Here is a 21,481-nt window from a genome sequence, read left to right as displayed (position 1 = left end):
ATACCCAAACATAATTGATAGATAAAAAGACCTTTTTACATGAGATATCCAAACATAAAATTACTTTTACTTCTCTATAAGATCTTTTAAAAAAAGATAACTCGAAAAAAGATCTTTTCTTAAAAGCTCACCCAAACAAGCCCTCTGTCTGTTGCTGAGAAGATGATGGAAAAGGCTTGCTATTGCTAAACCTGTTTCTTCCACCATTATTATTGTTGAAACCTTGTTGAGGTCTCTGTTGATCCTTCCATGAGAAATTTGGATGATTTCTCCATGAAGGATTATAGGTGTTTCCATAGGATTCTCCCATGTAATTCACCTCTTCCATTGAAGGGTTCTCAGGATCATAGGCTTCTTCCTCAGATGAAGCCTCCTTAGTACTGCTTGGTGCATTTTGCATTCCAGACAGACTTTGAGAAATCATATTGACTTGTTGAGTCAATATTTTGTTCTGAGCCAATATGGCATTCAAAGTGTCAATCTCAAGAACTCCTTTCTTCTGACTAGTCCCATTGTTCACAGGATTCCTTTCAGAAGTGTACATGAATTGGTTATTTGCAACCATTTCAATCAGCTCTTGAGCTTCTGTAGGCGTCTTTTTCAGATGAAGAGAGCCTCCAGCAGAGCTATCCAAAGACATTTTGGATAGTTCAGAGAGACCATCATAGAAAATACCTATGATGCTCCATTCAGAAAGCATATTAGAAGGACACTTTCTGATTAATTGTTTGTATCTTTCCCAAGCTTCATAGAGGGATTCTCCTTCCTTCTGTCTGAAGGTTTGGACTTCCACTCTAAGCTTACTCAATTTTTGAGGTGGAAAGAACTTTGCCAAGAAGGCATTGACTAGCTTTTCCCAAGAGTTCAGGCTTTCTTTAGGTTGTGAGTCCAACCATGTTCTAGCTCTGTCTCTTACAGTAAAAGGGAATAGCATAAGTCTGTAGACCTCAGGGTCAACCCCATTAGTCTTGACAGTGTCACAGATTTGCAAGAATTCAGCTAAAAACTGATGAGGATCTTCCAATGGAAGTCCATGGAACTTGCAATTCTGTTGCATTAGAGAAACTAATTGAGGCTTAAGCTCAAAGTTGTTTGCTCCAATGGCAGGGATAGAGATGCTTCTCCCATAGAAGTCGGGAGTAGGTGCAGTAAAGTCACCCAGCACCTTCCTTGCATTGTTGGCATTGTTGTTGTTTCCGGCTGCCATAGGTTCTTCTTCTTTGAAGATTTCTGTTAGGTCCTCTACAGAGAGTTGTGCTTTGGCTTCTCTTAGTTTTCTCTTCAAGGTCCTTTCAGGTTCAGGATCAGCCTCAACAAGAATGCTTTTGTCCTTGCTCCTGCTCATAAGAAAGAGAAGGGAACAAGAAAATGTGGAATCCTCTATGTCACAGTATAGAGATTCCTTTAGGTGTCAGAGGAAAAGAAAAGTAGAAGACAGAAGTAGAAAATTCAAACTTATCAAAGAAGATGGAGTTCGAATTTTGCATTAAGGAATAGTGTTAGTCCATAAATAGAAGGATGTGAGAAGAAGGGAAGTAATTTTCGAAAATCAAGTAAAAGACTTTGAAAACATTTTTGAAAAACACTAATTGATTTTCGAAAATGAAAGTGGGAAAGAAGTAAAGTGATTTTTGAAAAAGATTTTGAAATTAGAAATCAAAAAGATTTGATTGAAAACTATTTTGAAAAAGATGTGGTTAAGAAGATATGATTAGTTAAAAAAAAGATGTGATTGAGAAGATATGATTTGAAAAACATTTTAAAAAGATTTGATTTTGAAAATCAATGACTTGGCTATCAAGAAAAGATATGATCCAAACATTAAACCTTTCTCAACAGAAAAAGCAACATACTTAAGATGTTGAATCAAATCATTAATTGATAGCAAGTATTTTTAAAAATAGAAAGAAATTGATTTTGAAAAACATATGATTGAAAAGATATGATTTGAAAAAGATTTGATTTTGAAAAACTTTGAAAACTTGAAAAAAATTTGCATTGAAAACAAAATCTTCCCTCTTGTGCCATCCTGGCGTTAAACGCCCAGAATGGTGCACATTCTGGCGTTTAACGCCCAAAACTATACCCTTTTGGGCGTTAAACGCCCAACCAGGTACCCTGGCTGGCGTTTAAACGCCAGTCTGTCTTCTTCACTGGGCATTTTGAACGCCCAGCTTTTTCTGTGTAGTTTCTCTGCTGTATGTTCTGAATCTTCAATCCTCTGTATCATTGACTTGAAAAGACACAAATTAAAAATATTTTTGGATTTTTAATAATAAGGAATAATCAAAATGCAACTAAAATCAAATAACAGTGCATGCAAGACACCAAACTTAGCAGTTTGTATACTAACAACATGAGAATGCATATGAAAAACACAAAACACTCAAGTCAATAGAATTCAAAGATCAGAGTAAGAAACCATCAAGAACAACTTGAAGATCACTAAGACACATGCATGAATGCAAGAAGAACAGAAACATGCAATCGACACCAAACTTAATATGAGACACTAGACTCAAACAAGAAATTTTTGGATTTTATGATTTTCTAAATTTTTTTGTGCTTTTTCGAAAATTAAGTGGAAAAAGAAAATAAAGGTATCAAAATTCTTAATGAGAATTCCAGGAATCATGCAATGTTTAGTCTAAGACTCCGGTCCAGGAATTAGACATGGCTTCACAGCCAGCCAAGCTTTCAAAGAAAACTTCGGTCCAAAACACTAGACATGGCCAAAGGCCAGCCAAGCCTTAGCAGATCACTGCTCCAATAGCAAGATTGATAGAAATCAACAAGCTCTTGTGATGATAAGTTGAAACCTCGGTCCAATGAAATTAGACATGGCTTCACAGCCAGCCAGACTTCAACAGATCATCTTGAAACACTAGAATTCATCTTCAAGAATTCTGAAAAAAAAAATATCTAATCTAAGCAACAAGATGAACCGTCAGTTGTCCATACTCGAACAATCCCCGGCAACAGCGCCAAAAACTTGGTGCACGAAATTGTGATCAATACTTTTCACCACTCAAATAATCCCCGGTAATGAATCCAAAAACTTGGTATTCAACACCATGGCATAAACACAACTTTGCACAACTAACCAGCAAGTGTACTGGGTCGTCCAAGTAATAAACCTTACACGGGTAAGGGTCGATCCCACAGAGATTGTTGGTATGAAGCAAGCTATGGTCACCTTGTAAATCTCAGTCAGGCAAACTCAAATGGATATAGGTGATGTACGAAAACATAAAGATAAAGATAGAGATACTTATGTAATTCATTGGTAGGAATTTCAGATAAGCGTATGAAGATGCCTTCCCTTCCGTCTCTCTGCTTTCCTACTGTCTTCATCCAATCCTTCTTCCTCCTTTCCATGGCAAGCTTAAGCAAGGGTTTCACCGTTGTCAGTGGCTACCTCCCATCCTCTCAGTGGAAATGTTCAACGCACTCTGTCATGGCACGGCTATCCATCTGTCGGTTCTCGATCAGGCCGGAATAGAATCCAGTGATTCTTTTGCGTCTGTCACTAACGCCCCGCCCTCAGGAGTTTGAAGCACGTCACAGTCATTCAATCATTGAATCCTACTCAGAATACCACAGACAAGGTTAGACCTTCCGGATTCTCTTGAATGCCGCCATCAGTTCTAGCCTATACCACGAAGACTCTGATCTCACGGAATGGCTGGCTCGGTTGTCAGGCGAGCACTCGGTTGTCAGGCAATCAACCATGCATCGTGTATCAGGAATCCAAGAGATATTCACCCAATCAAAGGTAGAACGGAGGTGGTTGTCAGTCACACGTTCATAGGTGAGAATGATGATGAGTGTCACGGATCATCACATTCATCAAGTTGAAGAACAAGTGATATCTTAGAACAAGAACAAGCGGAATTGAATAGAAGAACAATAGTAATTGCATTAATACTCGAGGTACAACAGAGCTCCACACCTTAATCTATGGTGTGTAGAAACTCCACCGTTGAAAATACATAAGAACAAGGTCTAGGCATGGCCGAATGGCCAGCCTCCCAATGATCCAAGATAGCATCAGAACAAGGATAACTACCCAGATGTCTCAATACAATAGTAAAAGGTCCCACTTATAGAGAACTAGTAGCCTAAGGTGTACAGAGATGAGTAAATGACATAAAAATCCACTTCCGGGCCCACTTGGTGTGTGCTTGGGCTAAGCAATGAAGCATTTTCGTGTAGAGACTCCTCTTGGAGTTAAACGCCAGCTTTAGTGCCAGTTTGGGCGTTTAACTCCCATTTTGGTGCCAGTTCCGGCGTTTAACGCTGGGATTTCTGAGGGTGACTTTGAACGCCGGTTTGGGCCATCAAATCTTGGACAAAGTATGGACTATCATATATTGCTGGAAAGCCCAGGAAGTCTACTTTCCAACGCCGTTGAGAACGCGCCAATTGGGCTTCTGTAGCTCCAGAAAATCCATTTCGAGTGCAGGGAGGTCAGAATCCAACAGCATCTGCAGTCCTTTTCAGTCTCTGAATCAGATTTTTGCTCAGGTCCCTCAATTTCAGCCAGAAAATACCTGAAATCACAGAAAAACACACAAACTCATAGTAAAGTCCAGAAAAGTGAATTTTAACTAAAAACTAATAAAAATATACTAAAAACTAACTAGATCATACTAAAAACATACTAAAAACAATGCCAAAAAGCGTACAAATTATCCGCTCATCAATAACCATAGCTTGCTTCAAGCCGACAATCTCCGTGGGATTGACCCTTAATCACGTAAGGTATTACTTGGACGACCCAGTGCACTTGCTGGTTAGTTGTGCGGGGTTGCAAAAGTGTGATTGCAATTTCGTGCACCACACTGCATTCTTCAGTGAGAAATACTTTTTCAGTTTCTCTCCAATCTTTCTTATGACTTAAGATCTCTTTCGTGAACTTAGCATAAGAAGGTATTTGCTCAACTGCCTCTGCAAACGGAATCTTTATCTCAAGAGTCCTTAGATAGTCTGCAAAGCGGGCAAATTGCTTATCCTGTTCCGCTTGGCGGAGTTTCTGAGGATAAGGCATCTTGGCTTTATATTCTTCAACCTTAGTTGCTGCAGGTTTATTCCTTACAGAAGTGGTTGAAGAAGCCTTGTTAGAGGGATTACTGTCAGCACTCTCAGGTGTCTGATCCTCCCTTAGCGTCTGAACGCCAGGATTGGGTGAAGTTTGGGCGTTTAACGCCAACTTCTCTCCCTTTTGTGGAGTTTGAACGCCAGAATTGGGTAGGGAATGGGCGTTTAACGCCAGCTTTCCTCCCTTTTCTGGTGTTTGAATGCCAAAAGTGCTCCTCTCTGGGCTCTTACTGTCCTCAGAGGGATTTTGAACAGTGGTTTGGTTATCCTCTGTCAATTGTTCCTTGTTTGGCTTTTTGCCACTTTGAGCAGTGTTATTCAATGTCTTCCCACTCCTCAGTTGAACTGCTTGGCATTCCTCTATTATCTGTTTAGATATCTGCTGTTTTGCCTGATTCAATTGCAGTTCTATGTTCTTGTTAGCAATTTTAGTTTCTTGGAGCATCTCTTTAAATTCTGCTAATTGTTTTGTCATCAGGTGCAATTGTTGATTAAGCTCAATCATCTGTTCTTGAGGATTAGGATCAGTGGCTACTGCCATGACTTCCTCTTTTGTAGAGAACTCATTGCTAGAGTATAAACGTTGATTTCTAGCAACAGTGTCTATAAGCTCTTGAGCCTCTTCAATTGTCTTCCTCATGTGTATAGATCCACCAGCTGAGTGGTCTAAAGACATCTGAGCTTTTTCTGTAAGCCCATAGTAGAAGATGTCTAACTGCACCCACTCTGAAAACATTTCAGAGGGGCATTTTCTTAGCATACCTCTATACCTCTCCCAGGCATTATAAAGGGATTCATTATCCTCTTGTTTAAAGCCTTGGATGTCCAGCCTTAGCTGTGTCATCCTCTTTGGAGGGTAAAAGTGATTCAGGAATTTGTCTGATAACTGTTTCCATGTCTTTATGCTTGCTGTAGGTTGGTTATTCAACCACCTCTTAGCTTGATCTCTTACAGCAAATGGAAACAGTAATAGTCTGTAGACATCCTGATCCACCTCTTTATCACGTACTGTGTCAGCAATTTGTAAAAACTGTGCCAGAAACTCAGTAGGTTCTTCCTGTGGAAGACCGGAATACTGGCAATTTTGCTGCACTATGATAATGAGTTGAGGATTTAGCTCAAAGCTGCTTGCTTTGATGGGAGGTGTATAGATGCTACTCCCATATGCAGCTGTAATGGGGTTAGCATATGACCCCAGAGTCCTTCTGGACTGCTCAATTCCACTTAGGTCCATGATGGAGAAAGGGAATATGATATGAATTCACAAGCAAAGTATATTTTTTTTAAATGACCGAAAATAATAAAATAAAACAAAAGGAAAATAAAATAGAATGTCAAAAACTAAAAGAAAAATAAAATCAAAGCAAATTGGAAACTAAATCAATCAACTAATTAAAAAGATTTTGGAATTGGCAATTAAAAAGATATGATTGAAAATTATTTTGAAAAAGATTTGATTTTTTTTTTGAAATGAGGAAAGAGAAAAACAACAAAATGACACCAAACTTAAAATTTTTAGAAAATCAAACACTAATTTTCGAAAATTTTAAGGGAAAAACACAAAGAGGACACCAAACTTAGAATTTTTAAGGATCAAAAAGGGACTAAGGACATGCAAATTCGAAAATTAAAAGAAAAACAAAAGCATGCAATTGACACCAAACTTAAAATATGAAACTAGACTCAAATAAAAGACTCTAAACCAACTAAAATAAAACAGTCTTAATCTAAGCAACAAGATAAGCCGTCAGTTGTCCAAACTCAACAATCCCCGGCAACGGCGCCAAAAACTTGGTGCACGAAATTGCAATCACACTTTTGCAACTCCGCACAACTAACCAGCAAGTGCATTGGGTCGTCCAAGTAATACCTTACGTGAGTAAGGGTCGATCCCACGGAGATTGTCGGCTTGAAGCAAGCTATGGTTATCTTGTAAATCTTAGTCAGGATATCAATAATTATCAGGGTTGATTGTGAAAAGTAAAAGAACATGAAATAAGTACTTGTTTTGCAGTAGTGGAGAACAGGTTGAGGTTTTGGAGATGCTCCATCTTCTGAATCTCTGCTTTCCTACTGTCTTCTTCTTCAAGCACGCAAGGCTCCTTCCATGGCAAGCTGTATGTAGGGTTTCACCGTTGTCAATGGCTACCTCCCATCCTCTCAGTGAAAATGTTCAACGCACCCTGTCACGGCACGGCTATTCATCTGTCGGTTCTCAATCAGGTTGGAATAGAATCCAGTGATTCTTTTGCGTCTGTCACTAACGCCCAGCCTTCAGGAGTTTGAAACTCGTCACAGTCATTCAGTCATTGAATCCTACTCAGAATACCACAGACAAGGTTTAGACCTTCCGGATTTTCTTGAATGCCGCCATTAGTTCTAGCTTATACCACGAAGATTCCGGTTAAAGAATCCAAGAGATATCTACTCAATCTAAGGTAGAATGGAGGTGGTTTTCAGGCACACGTTCATAGTTGAGAATGATGATGAGTGTCACGGATCATCACATTCATCCGGTTTAAGAACAAGTGATATCTTAGAACGGAAGCAAGCATGATTGAATGAAAAACAGTAGTAATTGCATTAATCCATCAAGACACAGCAGAGCTCCTCACCCCCAACCATGGGGTTTAGAGACTCATGCCGTAGAAGGTACACAAAGAAACGTGTAAAGTGTCATGAGGTACAGATACAATGTCAAAAGATCCTATTAATAGTGAACTAGTAACCTAGGGTATACAGAAATGAGTAAATGACGTAAAAATCCACTTCTGGGTCCAGTTAGTGTGTGCTTGGGCTGAGCATTGAAGCTTTCATGTGTAGAGACTTTTTCTGGAGTTAAACGCCAGCTTTTATGCCAGTTTGGGCGTTTAACTCCAATTTTTATGCCAGTTCCAGCGTTAAACGCTGGGAACTCTGAAGCTGATTTGCAACGCCGGTTTGGGCCATCAAATCTCGGGCAAAGTATGGACTATTATACATTGCTGGAAAGCCCAGGATGTCTACTTTCCAATGCCATTGAGAGTGCGCCAATTGGGCTTCTGTAGCTCCAGAAAAATCCACTTCGAGTGCAGGGAGGTCAGAATCCAACAGCATCTGCAGTCCTTTTTAGCCTCTGAATCAGATTTTTGCTCAGGACCCTCAATTTCAGCCAGAAAATACCTGAAATTACAGAAAAACACACAAACTCAAAGTAAAGTCCAGAAAAGTGAATTTTAACTAAAATCTACTAAAAGTATACTAAAAACTAATTAAAATATACTAAAAACATACTAAAAACAATGCCAAAAAGCATATAAATTATCCGCTCATCAGGTACCAAGAAAGGAAAAGAGAAGGGCACTAACAAGATACCAGCAAGGAGAGGAACCAAGAGACGTCCAACTAAGGCGCCTCCATCTACAAGCGTCAGTTGGAGCTATCCGTCCACTTGCACATCTTAGCATGCACCGAGGATGGTGTAATCTTTAAGTGTGGGGAGGTTGATACCGACTTTCGGGGGTTAGTTACCTTCTTTTCAACACCATTGTTTAATTTTCTTTGTAGTTAATTTTTGCATTTTCATGTTTGTTTGATTTTTCTGCATATTTTACCACTGCTTGGTTAAAGTAATGAGTTTCTTTTGAAGACCTTTTTTACAATATTTCACTAATTTAAATTAAAAATTTGTGTTAAACTTGTTTGAAGCTTGTATTTGGAACATAGTTTATAGCTAAGAACACACAACCAGTGAGACTTGAGCTTAATTATATGGTTACATTATTTAGCTATAAATTTTTATTCTTGTGTGTTTTCTTCTCTATGATTGTAATCTATATTTTGCTCCATTCTGTATGTCCATTGTTTAGTGTATTTACATGCTTACATATGATTGAGGCCATCATTTGTTGTTAGTTCACTTATCCCAAATAGCCTACCTTTTCAATTAACTTTGTTTGCCACCTTGAGCCTTTTAATCCCTGTTTGTTCTATATTTTACTACATCACTAGCCTTAAGCAGAAAAACAATTAATTACCATAAATGAATCTTTGGTTAGTTTAAGTTAGAGATTGTGTGTCAATTAAGTGTGGGAAACTGTGGGAACTTGGGTTGATGAAAGTATACAGTGTTTCATTAACAAAATATTGGGTATTTACTCATGTGAGACCAGAAAAATTAAAAACTCATATGCATTGATATGTTATGTTTGCTTCCAAAAAAAAAGAGAGAGAGAAAAACCAAAAAAATATTCAAATAATTGAGTAAATAAGTGAATAAGGGGACAAAATTTTCCCAGTGTTAAGTTTAATAAACGATCAATGCATATGTGATAAAATTAACGAAAAGTTGATACATGAGTATGTAATGCAAAATGGGAATTTTGGGTAGCTAGGCATGATTTTAGAGTTACATAGAGTGTGTATGTGTGTTAGGTGAGAGCTTAGGTTAATTAAAGATTCATATTTTAGCTCACTTGGCCATACATATATCCTCGCCCTTACCTTAGCCCCATTACAACCTTGAAAAGACCTCATGATGTTTGCATTGGTATACTAAATACTTGTTGATTAGTTAGATGAAGAACAAAGTTTTAGAAAGCATGATTAGAGAAGAGTAGAGTGATTGACCCTAGACACTTGAGAGATTAGAGTGCATATATACTTCCTGTGAGGGTTCAATGCTTGATTCTATGTTTCCTGCTTTCATAAGCTATCTTCTTACAAGTTTACTTGTCTTTTATTGTATAATTTGAATTAGTAAAATCTGATTTATGTTTGTCTTGAAGAGCTTATTTACTTTTAACCAAGTAGAAGAAATATCTTAGCATATAGTTGCATTTATAGGTTGCATCTCATACTTTCTACCATTCCTCTTCACTCTTATAGCTTCTCTTGAGCTTAGCATGAGGACATGATAATATTTAAGTGTGGGGAGATTTGATGCACCACTATTTCGTGGTACATCTTGTGCTTAATTGAATGGATTTTATCCACTATTCTCATACTTATTCATGTAAATTGCATGTTTTACGTTTTCCTTCCTGATTTTGTACTATGATTGAAAACATGTTTCTTTGGTCTTAATTTAGCTAATTTTAATCCTCTCTTATTACCATTTGATGCCGTGATATGTGCATTAAGTGATTTCAGGGATTATAGGGTAGGAATGGCTTAGAGGATGGAAAGAAAGCATGCAAAAGTGGAAGGAATACAAGAAGCTGAAGGAACTGCAAAGCTGTCAACCCTAACCTTTTCACACTCAATCCATCATAACTTGAGCTATAGAGGTCTAAATGAGGCGGCTTTAGTTGCGTTGGAAAGCTAACATCCGGCGCTTCACAACGATATATAATTTGCCATAGTTTCTTGACTGTTGAGCAATGTGCACGCGTGGATCACGCGTATGCATGATGCGGCAAAAGTTCAATCCACCTGTACGTGTGGACGACGTATACGCGTGACATGCACACGTGCTGGACGTATCAGAAATCGCCCCGGCGAATTTTGGGCTATTTTTGACCCAATTTTCGGCCTAGAAAACACAGATAAGATGCTGCAGAGTGGGAGAATCAATCATTCAATTCTCATTATTCAACTTTAGGTTTTAGATGTAGTTTCTAGGTTTTAGGAATTAGGATTTCTCTTCTACTCTTATTTGTTCTAGCTTTCTAGTTTATTTATTTCCCTTGTTAAGTATTCTATATTGCCATTTTAGTTCATGAACTCCATGTTAGACTTGATTTTCTATTTAATGCAATTTGACGTATTTCGTATTTGTTTGGATTTAATATTCTATTATTACTTTTCTATGCCTTTATTTTATACCCGCCAAGTGCTGGACAAAATGCTTAGAAGGTTGTTAGCGTAGGATTCTATGTTCTTGGCTTGGTTGAGTAATTGGTAACACTTGAGTTATCAAACTCCTTTGTTGATTGATAATTGAAAGTTGCTGATTGATTTGGATTCCACTAAAGCTAGTCTTTCCTCAGGAGTTGACTAGGACTTGAGGAATCAAATTGATTAGTCCACTTGACTTTACTTCATTCGTTGAGGGTTAACTAAGTGGGAGTAATGAACAATTCTCATCACAATTGATAAGGATAACTAGGATAGGATTTCTAGTTCTCATACCCTGCCAAGAGCTTTTCTAGTCATTTGATTTTTATTACCATTTACTATTCTTGCTTCTTATCTTAAAAACCCAAAAATAGACCTTTACATAATCAATAACAAGAATACTTCCCTGCAATTCCTTGAGAGATAACCCGAGGTTTAAATACTTCGGTTATTACTTTTAAGGGTTTGTTACTTGTGACAACCAAACTTTTGTACGAAAGGATTCCTTGTTGGTTTAGAAGCTATACATGCAACGAGAACTTATTTGTAAAATTCTAGACCGCACAGGAATCCGTTCGTTAGTGCTACCCTGGATTATAAGGACATAAGGGTTAGGGCATTCATGTCTGGAAAGTGGGACAACCATGTTGGAATCACCCATCAGGATGCCCTGGCTCGAGTCTACAGAAAGTTTTCATATATGGATGGAACCACTCTCACACACAAAGCCCTTGGACCTGTCAGAGATTTTTTGCACCATATTATTACTCACATTATCATGCCACAAAGTGGATCATATCAAACGGTGACTATCTGTGACACCCTAGTGCTCTATGCAGTCTTGAACTCTGTTCCAATCTCTTTTGCTTATTTGATGATTCCACATATATGGGATTGTGTAAATAGTGATAAAAAGATTAATTTACCCTATGGCATATTTTTGACTTTTGTGTTTGAGCATTTTAATGTTGATCTGAGTAATGAGCCCATTGAGAATAAAGTTTCTACTATCAAGGGTGGTGAGGTACCAAACAATGCTAAAGGTAAAAAGGTGAAAGGTTCTAAGGCCTCTGTTTTCTCTAAAAGTGAAGATGACAGTCTTCCCTCTGCTACTGGAACCTCTGATTCTTATAAGTATCTTTTCTCAGGAATGGTCAAAGATGTTCTAATAGAATTCTCTAACATGTCTAAGCTAATGGTGAAATCTTGCAAAGACGCTAGAAAGCGTGCATTAGAAAATGAAAAGGCTTGGATAAAGTCTCATGAAAAGGTAAACTTGCTTCTTAAGCATTTGGACTCTGTTGATGAGGACAGGACCCATTCTGAGAAAGAAGAGGATATTTTGGAATCTGATGCCGAATATTCTGATGCCTAAGTTTGCTCCCTGTTGCTACTGTTGATGAATGCACTTCTATTTTGCTCTCTCTGAATGTGACTTAGTTGAACTATTTTCATTTGACTTGGATGATTGTACTAAACTTAACTTTGATACTATTTTTTTGCATAAATTCTTATGGACTGCACTGTTTAATCTCTTTTGCTTGCAGGTGTCCCTCCTTGATGACAAAAGAGGGAGAAAAACCGCTGAAATTTGATTGGCTGTCCTGTTTTAGTGCCTTATTATAGTGCCCTGTTTATGCTCTGATTTGGTCTTATTTTGAACTGTTTATGCTCTATTTTGGTCCTATTTTGAACTATTTATGCTCTGTTTTATTTGCTAAAGTACATATGTGTTTGATAAGTACTCTCTTGTGTAAATCAGGCTCTTTTTTAAAGGTTCCAATTCTTAAATTTTTATCCATTAGGAATCCTCTGGAGCTTGTATACAGTTTTTGCTTTCTTGAATATGTTGTTAATCAAGCACACATTAAGGGGGAGCACAGTGAACAAAAGAAAGGGGGGAGACATTTGCAAATCTTCAAAGGGAAGTTTTCTACCCTAACTCTTTCAATTCAGTTTAATAATGCTTGTCATCAAGGGGGAGATTGTTGAGTTTGGAAAACTGAAATGATGATCAAATATTATTAAAATATAAAAGTTTGAATAATTTCCAATTGGTTGTTTGATGATGCGGTTAGTGTCCAAGAAGGAAAATTAATTTCCTATTGGGCCATTGATAACGACCAAAAGCATGGGTTTGGATTTTCACACTAAAAGTAAGATTGACATTGCAAGTACAGTCCAAACCCAACCATTGATCATCAATCAAATTATAATCCTTAAGATGTCACAAATCAAAGCAAATATAAACCGAGAGTATTTAGACTCACAGGTCATCTTCCTTAGGAGTTGCAAGTAAGTGTCATTATTGGCTATGATGGAACAAGGGGGATTGGATGATGGCAAGGAAATGTAAGTAGCAAGAAATGTAAATATTCAAGAAAGTAACTTGATATGGATGTAATTAAATTGAACATGCAAGTAAAAGCAATGCAATCAGAAATTAAGTACTAAAAGAGCTCTTGGTGAGGATTAGGTAATTAGGGCTTGCTATCCTAGTTGTGGACCACAAACATGGTGATTGTGTGTGGATTAATCCCAATTAGTCAACCCTACATCGAGAATAAGTCAAAAGGGTATAATTAACCTCAATCCACAAGTCCTATCCAACTCACCAATTAACTTGGTGAAAGACTAGCTTTAGTGGAAACCAAGTTAAGTAACAACCCTCACACAATGTGGAATGGACATCCACCACTCAAGTTCACCCAAACCACACAATTTCCTAACCAAGAGTGAGAAAAACTATGTAAAAATCCAACCAAGCATTTTATCAAACACTTGGTGGGTATGAAAAGAAAGCATAGTAAATGACAAGAAGTAGTAAATGCTACAACTACCAAGTAAGGAAAATAAATATAGCAACTCAATAAAGCAATAAAAGAGGCATGAAACATAAATTTGCATTAAATGTAAATTAAAGTAACAAGAGTGCAAATACATAAAAATGGCAAGAATGGAGAAAATGACAAGATAAAGTAATGAAATTAAGACAAGAAAACAAGGAAAGGTAGAAGAAACTAGATTTAAAATAAGAAATAAAAAGGGGAATTACAAAGGAAATAAACTAAAAACCCTAATTTCTAGAGAGAAATGGGAGCTTCTCTCTCTAGAAAATAACCTACATAATGCTAAACTAACCCTAATTTCTCCCTCCCCCTTTCACATGGAGTGAGGCCTTGTCTAATATAGGAGGAATCAGCTTCAGAAAGTCCCAAAATTAGGCCCTAGAGGCCCAGAAATCGCCCCCAGCGATTTGCAATAAATGAGTCACGCGCTGGAATCTGTGCGTATGCACAGGTTTGTGTGCACACATGCTAATTTTCTTCTTGTGCATACGCACACATGGTTTTGTGGTTCTTGTGCGTACGCACAGTAGGTTGTGCGCACGGACACTCCAATGTGTGCTTCTTCTTTGTTTTCTTCATGTTTTCTCCCTTTGTACATGTTTCCTTCCACTTTTGGCTATCCATTCTCGCCTCCAAGGCCTGAAATCACTCAACAAACATGTCATGGCATCAAATGAAATAAAATTGGAATTAAATTGCTCATTTCAAGCACAAAAATGCATGTTTTCACATTTAGGCTCAAATTGTGGACAAAACACAAAAGTTTGCTATTTTGGTGCTTAAGTGTGAGTTCATGTGATGAAATCCATCCAAATTAAGTCAAAATATACCATCAAATATGGACTCATCAATTTTCCCACACTTAAACAATAGCATGTCCTCATGCTAAACCAACAAGGAGAATGATCAAGAAGGGATAATCAACTCATTAAATGAAACTACCTATATGCATGCAAGTATGTATGTACTATCTATAACTCTATATCTATCTATAGTTTCTATATGAAATTGGTAAAAACAGACAATCAAATTCCCAAGCATATATAGACAAATAGGGCCAAGCAAAGAATTAATTCAATGCAAGCAAAAATCTAAAGAATTGATTCAAGACATCAATTGAACCCTCACTAGGTGTGTATACACTCTGATCACTCGGTGTTTAGGGTCAAATCACTCAAATCTCCTTCCAATCATGCTTTTAAGGATCTGCTTTTCATCTTAACAATCAACAAACAAGTGATGCATAAATGCAATTATCATGAGGACTTATTGGCGTTGTAGTGGGGTTAGGGTAAATGTGAGATAGATATGGCCAAGTGGACTAAAATGATTGAATCCTTGATTAGTTTAAGTTCTCACTCAACCTATATCAATCAAATCAAACACAAAATGCAACCTAACTTCCCATCACACTTTTTAGACACATTCATGTATGCTTTTCTCACAAAACATCACATATGCAATTCTTTATTCATTTCTTTTCACTTTAGGGTGACTTTTGTACCCTTTCTATGATGAAGAATTTTTTTTTTAGAATTGCATATGGTTAAGTAGTTCATACATGAATGTTCCCATTTTTCAAAAATTTCAATGAAATATCCAATTTAAACATTTTCTTTTACTACCAAAGTTTCCCAAAAGATTTCCCCACACTTAAATGTAACATACTCTTTCAACCTAAGCTAATCAAGGATACAATCCAAGGTAATTCATGGTTTTCCGCTTAAGGTTGTAAAATCAAGAATAATGGGGTAAACAAAGCTCAAATGGGTTAACAATGGTAGATGCAAAGGGTAGGCTATATGGGTAAAGTAAGTTTTTATCAAAGATGGCCTCAATCATGCTCAATGCAATTCAAAACATCAATCATAGGAAATAAAAAATCAAGCAAAACCAAGATTACAATCATAGAAGAGATATAATACACAATGAACAAAATTAGTGGTTAAAATGTGTAACTACTCAATATAGCCCAAAAACTCACAAGGTATTTGTTCTTTACTCTTTTATGTTCCATGAAAAATCATTCAAGCAAGTTTGAAAACAATTTTCAAATCAATTCAATAGCATGCCCTTGAAACAAAATTCTTGAAAATTTTTGTTATTTTTCACCAAAATTTATTCCTATATGTATGTATGTATATTGTGATGGATGCAAAATTTTCAAAATTTCCTAGTTCTTTTCCTAATTTTCAACAAGCAAAAAGTAACATGAACAATTAGGATCAAAATTAAACTAGGAGCTATACTATTCACATCATCCAATCACAATCAATATCTAATACTATATACCATGCAAAATGTAATAGCTAGATATAAACTATGAATAAAATGTAATGCAACAATAAAAAACACTCCAAATATCTACAAGAAACATAATAAAAAGAAGCAAAAATAAAGTGCAAAGTATTCGGAAAAGAGAGTTTACGCCCTAAAAATGGTGAATCCTCCCCCACACTTAAACGTGCACGGTCCTCCATGCATGAACACGATCTGGGGAGAATATCTCTCAAGAGCTTCCACCTTCGGTTGGTGGATGGGGGGGTTCGGGTTATGTGGAAACCGCCAATGTCCAATGCATTCTTGGCGTTTCCATCCTCGGTGTCCTCCTCCTCTCCCGGCTCCTTGCCTTCATGTCTTATCCTCGAAAAGAATGAATAAAGTATAGTTAAAACTCATAGGCAAGTAGCACAAAAAGTTAAAGAGGAGAGTAAATAAGCATCTAATTGAGAAAGTTTGCATAGTGGTGTGGAATACACACAACGGCCGGTTAAAGTGGCATCCACACAATGAAAAAATAAGCATGAGTTCCTCAATTAAATGGCCTAAGATTCAAGCAATAGATGAGCATCAATTAAGGACAAGCAAACTTAGGCAACTACCAACAAGAGTGAATTGAATGTAGGAGTTATTGGATATTGAAGTTGTGCAAGTGAAAGAGAAAAATTGATATAAAATAGCACAACAAACAATAACCAATGCAATGATGAGGAGAAACTACTTATTCATCCTTAAGAACAATCAAATAATCACATGGGAAGGTGCTTGCTACAAAAAGTGACAAGTCTTGATAAGAATCAAGTCAAGTCAACTCAAACAAATGCAAAGCATTAACAAGGAGCAAATACCTTCTGATGTGATTATATTGACTGAAAAATCATGATGACCAAGCAATTTCATTCAATTCACTAAATTCAATATGTACTTGTTAAAAAATTTCACCAAATAAGGGACAAAAAGTCCATTTCTGAATCAACTTGGTGCTAGTAACTCAAGACAATGAACAAGTACATTATTAAAACTCTAATATCAAAATAACATCATCATCATTCAAAAGTACACAATTCTTGATTAGAATGCCCAACAAGGGTATTGTCTAAGACATGTGGTAGCTACAACACATGCATTAAACAGAAAATTCATTCAGGCATTATGTCAAACACATAGTATGTAGTGCACGTATTCAATAATTCAAGCTAAAATTTCAAACATCAACTACCCATAAATCAGAAATTGAACAGTTGTAATGCAACAAACAAACAAATACTTAAGCAAACTTAAACTAAATAACAAAAATTAATTAAATAAGGTAAAAATTAAGCAAGCAACTAAGCATAAAGAGAAAATTAAAATAAGAAAACTTAAGAGATAACGAGTAGAAAAGAAAGAGACAGGTAACAGTGGCACTTGTGTTAGCCACTGCAAGGCTCACAGCGACGGAGCTTTGCCGGAGAAGAGAGGAAAGAGAGTAGAAAGAAAGAAGGAGGAAGAAAAGGGAAGAAAGAAGGAGAAGAGAGAAGAGAGAGAAAGAGACAGTAGTGGTGGTGGTTCCGGCGGATCCAGCGGTGGTCGGACAGCGACGAGGCAGTCGCCTGAAGAAGGGATGGGCTAGGGTGAGGGGTGGAAGAGGAAGAAGGAAGGAAAGAAGAAAAGGGGTGGGGATGGCACAACAGGGAAGCTTTTAAATTACTGCCCAGAACGCGACCCGTGCGTACGCACACCAGCAAAATGTGGGGTGTTCATACGCACAGGGCGTGCGAACGCACTGTACACCCTTCTTTTAAGAGGAAGGATCATGTCTGCGTGTGCACACAACTCTGTGCTCGCGCAGAGTAGCAAAAGGGCTGGGGTTCACGCGCACAAGCCATGCCAACATTCCCACCAGAGGGCTGCGCATTGGCGTGTAGACGCACACGTCTGTGCGTCCGCACAGATAGTGCGAAAAAGGGCATGTGTGCGTACGCATGAATATGTACGCACGTACAGGTCACAGAAAACAGGGGAACGTGCATGCACAAGGCACGCTGGCGCTGTGAACAGAGGGCATAAAAGCTTGTGTGCGTATGCACAGATGGGTGCGTGCACACAGGAGGTGAATTTTCGTTGCTGCGTGCGTGCGCATAGGTGTGTGCGCACGCACATGCCCTGTTTTTCCCAAAAAGTTTTCTTCAAAATCTAAGGTACCAAACCTTAGTTCAATCAAAACTCAACACCAAAACATGCAAGAACCTATAATTTCATGATCTAAACAAAAATTAACTTACAAATCTCAAAATTAACTAATTATAAATTAACCAATCAAACAAACATGCAAATACCCATATATACAAAAAGAGAAGATTTAGAACAATGTTACCAAGCACTTTTAGTTAATGTCTTTAAGTTAGACAATTAGGAGAGCCCTTGTTATGGTGGCTTGTGCTTGACTTCCCCACCAATGCTAGAATATCCAATGTCCTCCGGAATCCCAATCCTAACCATAAACAAAGACAACCAACAAGCAAGCTATTTACATATTAACATATTTACAATAGCCAATAACTTTACACCATTGCAACTCCCCGGCAACGGTACCAAAATTTGATAACGACCAAAAGCATGGGTTTGGATTTTCACACTAAAAGTAAGATTGACGTTGCAAGTATAGTCCAAACCCAACCATTGATCATCAATCAAATTATAATCCTTAAGATGTCACAAATCAAAGCAAATATAAACCGAGAGTATTTAGACTCACGGGTCGTCTTCCTTAGGAGTTGCACTTAAGTGTCATTATTGGCTATGAGGGAACAAGGGGGATTGGATGATGGCAAGGAAATGTAAGTAGCAAGAAACATAAATATGCAAGAAAGTAACTTGATATGGAAGTAATTAAATTGAACATGCAAGTAAAAGCAATGCAATCGGAAATTAAGTACTAAAAGAGCTCTTGGTGAGGATTGGGTAATTAGGGTTGCTATCCTAGTTGTGGACCACAAACATGGTGATTGTGTGTGGATTAATCCCAATTAGTCAACCCTACATCGAGAATAAGTCAAAAGGGTATAATTAACCTCAATCCACAAGTCCTATCCAACTCACCAATTAACTTGGTGAAAGACTAGCTTTAGTGGAAACCAAGTTAAGTAACAACCCTCACACAATGTGGAATGGACATCCACCACTCAAGTTCACCCAAACCACACAATTTCCTAACCAAGAGTGAGAAAAACTATGTAAAAACCCAACCAAGTATTTTATCAAACACTTGGTGGGTATGAAAAGAAAGCATAGTAAATGACAAGAAATAGTAAATGCTACAACTACCAAGCAAGAAAAATAAAGATAGCAACTCAATAAAGCAATAAAAGAGGCACGAAACATAAATTTGCATTAAATGTAAATTAAAGTAACAAGAGTGCAAATACATAAAAATGGGAAGAATGGAGAAAATGACAAGACAAAGTAATGAAATTAAGACAAGAAAACAAGGAAAGGTAGAAGAAACTAGATTTAAAACAAGAAATAAAAAGGGGAATTGCAAAGGAAATAAATTAAAAACCCTAATTTCTAGAGAGAAGGGGAAACTTCTCTCTCTAGAAAACAACCTAATTTCTCCCCCCTTTCACATGCAGTGAGGCCTTGTCTAATATAGGAGGAATCAGCTTCAGAAAGTCCCAAAATTAGGCCCTGGAGGCCCAGAAATTGCCCCCAGCAATTTGCAATAAATGAGTCACGCGTTGGGATCTGTGCGTACGTGGTGAACGAAATTGTGATTCACACTTTTCACAACTCCGGTACAACTAACCAACAAGTGCACTGGGTCGTCCAAGTAATAAAACCTTACGTGAGTAAGGGTCGATCCCACGGAGATTGCCGGCTTGAAGCAAGCTATGGTCATCCTGTAAATCTTAGTCAGGCAGATTCAATTGGTTATTGGTGCGGTATTTTATAACCCACAAACTAACCGGCAAGTGCACCGGGTTGTACCAAGTAATACCTTACGTGAGTAAGGGTCGTTCCCACGAGGATTGATGGATTAAGCAACAATAGTGTTTGATAGGATTAGTTAGACAAATAGAAAATAGTGGTTGGAAGTTCAAAAGCATTAACAGTAAATTCAGAATATTAAAGACAGGCAGATAAATAAGTTAGGAATAAAATATTGAGAAAACAGTTAAGGTTTCAGAGTTATCTATTTTTCTGGATTGATTTTTCTTACTAACTATTTTAATCATGCAAGATTTAATTCACGGAAAACTATATGTGACTAGACCCTAATTCCTTAGACCTTCCTAGTCTCCTCTAAAATTCATTAACTGCCAATTCCTTGGTCAATTAATTCCAATTAGAAGGTGATGATCAAATTCCACTTTATATGCCACAAGAATCCTAATTATCCAAAAATAAGGGAATTATATGTCACGTATCCCGTTAAATACAAACAATTTGAAATTCAGGATAATATGTTTTCAAGCTGTTGTTCAAGTAAAGAGCTTTCCCAAGTTTTACAAGAACTAAAATAAAGAACGAAAACAATTATTTGAAATATAAATCAAAACATAAATTAAATTAGAAAGAGCAAATAAATCAATCCATACAATAGACAGAGCTCCTAACCTTAACAGTGGAAGTTTAGTTGCTCAAGGAATGTGGAATGTAAATTTGTATAGAATTTCCTAATGGAATCTCCAAATAGAAGAGAAGTCTCCCCTTTTTATAACTAATCCTAATTAATTTAAAATCTAATTTTTAAAATTAAAATAATATCTTTTCCTATTTTAAAATCAAATTTGAATTTAAATCAGAATTAACTAACTACTCCGCATCTTGTAATGTGGAGACCACTTGGCTTCACTGGATCTGCGTCTACTTGGGTGCTAAAATGGGGCCCAGAAATCACCCCCAGCATTTTTTGCGTTTTCTGCACGTGGCGCATATCACGCGTACGGGTCAGTCACACGTACGCGTCGATGGTCTTTTCTACGAGTCACGTGGACGCGTCGGTCACGCGGCCGCGTCGCTGAGCAAATCTTCAAATCACGCGTATGCGTCAGTCATGCGCACACGTCGCCATGAAAAGCTGCAAATCACGCGTACGTGTCATCTCTTTTGATTCCTGAGCTGCAGAAGCTCCATCAAATCCAGTCGAATGCTACCTAAAATAAACAAAATTGCAAAAGACTCAAAGTAGCATCCATATTGGCTAAAAGATAATTAATTCTTTATTAAACTCAACAAATTAGATGCAAATTCACTAGGAAAAGATAGGAAAGATGCTCACGCATCACAACACCAAACTTAAACTGTTGCTTTTTCTCAAGCAACCAAAACTGATATAAGCTTAGGATGTGAATTTGCATGAGAATGAGAGTTCGATTAAGCTCATGTCTCTTCTTATAGTGGGGTTTACAACTGCATTCCTGAATAGTTTTGGCATTTCACTTTATCCTTTG

General features: G+C 37.4%; 1 non-coding gene across 1 annotated transcript; it reads left to right on the top strand.

Moving 5' to 3' along the window:
- Nucleotides 1–694: 694 nt before the first annotated feature.
- On the top strand, nucleotides 695–802 carry LOC112699740 (small nucleolar RNA R71). Its single transcript, XR_003152680.1, has one exon. It is a non-coding gene; the product is annotated as a small nucleolar RNA R71 (small nucleolar RNA).
- Nucleotides 803–21,481: the final 20,679 nt, after the last annotated feature.

This window comes from Arachis hypogaea, chromosome 6, assembly GCF_003086295.3.
Source record: "Arachis hypogaea cultivar Tifrunner chromosome 6, arahy.Tifrunner.gnm2.J5K5, whole genome shotgun sequence".
NCBI classification, from domain to species: Eukaryota; Viridiplantae; Streptophyta; class Magnoliopsida; order Fabales; family Fabaceae; genus Arachis; species Arachis hypogaea.
This window is presented reverse-complemented; position numbering and strand designations above follow the sequence as displayed.